This window comes from Diaphorina citri, unplaced genomic scaffold (assembly GCF_000475195.1).
Source record: "Diaphorina citri unplaced genomic scaffold, Diaci psyllid genome assembly version 1.1 scaffold26782, whole genome shotgun sequence".
In the NCBI taxonomy this organism is placed as follows: domain Eukaryota; kingdom Metazoa; phylum Arthropoda; class Insecta; order Hemiptera; family Psyllidae; genus Diaphorina; species Diaphorina citri.
Window position 1 is genome coordinate 1 of NW_007404120.1, and position 739 is coordinate 739.

Consider the following 739-nt stretch of genomic DNA (forward strand, 5'->3'; position numbering starts at 1 on the left):
AATATTAGAAAGTAAAAAATCAACATGCATTTTTTGGGAAAATGTGGAAATTCGTGGTCTTGAACTTTGATTTATGTATGTAATAATTTAAGTAGCAAATGGAAAAATGAGGCATTGAATGTTTTCCTTCGTCCCGTTCTCAAGAAATATTTGATAAGGAAGAGTTTTACTCTTTACCCATCATAGAAGATATTGTGTTATTTTACAAGAGAGTAGCATCTTTTCCCCTTAGTTATGTAGATAGTTCATTCTGTCACGTGCATAATATCTACCTATCTCAAATAATGTATTGAAATTTATTTATTTACTTATTTAGGTTTCTAAGGTTTAATGTTTTTAAACTGTTTATTTTATATTGAGTTCTTCTTCCTAAGGATCTATGTACCTCTATGTGGAATGTTTTTTCTTTTTCTGTTAGATCTTCCATTTGTGTGTTCTTTTTATTTTAGTTACTCAAAATAAATACCTACTTTTTATTTGTTTTTTACTTTATTTATTTAGGTTTCTAAGGTTTAATGTTTTGTTTAACTGTTTATTTTATATTGAGTTCTTCTTCCTAAGGATCTATGTACCTCTATGTGGAATGTTTTTCTTTTTCTGTTAGATCTTCCATTTGTGTGTTCTTTTTATTTTAGTTACTCAAAATAAATACCTACTTTTTATTTGTTTTTTACTTTCCTTATCCTATAGGAAGGAAAGTAATGTAATCGGGTCAAATTTTCGATGGTCAGTTTTTAGT

General features: G+C 27.2%; 1 long non-coding RNA gene across 1 annotated transcript; it reads right to left on the bottom strand.

The window, feature by feature from the left end:
• Positions 1-355: 355 nt before the first annotated feature.
• Positions 356-716, bottom strand: LOC113473367. Its single transcript, XR_003395356.1, has 2 exons — positions 653-716; positions 356-466 (listed from the first exon to the last, which is right to left on the bottom strand). It is a non-coding gene; the product is annotated as an uncharacterized LOC113473367 (long non-coding RNA).
• Positions 717-739: the final 23 nt, after the last annotated feature.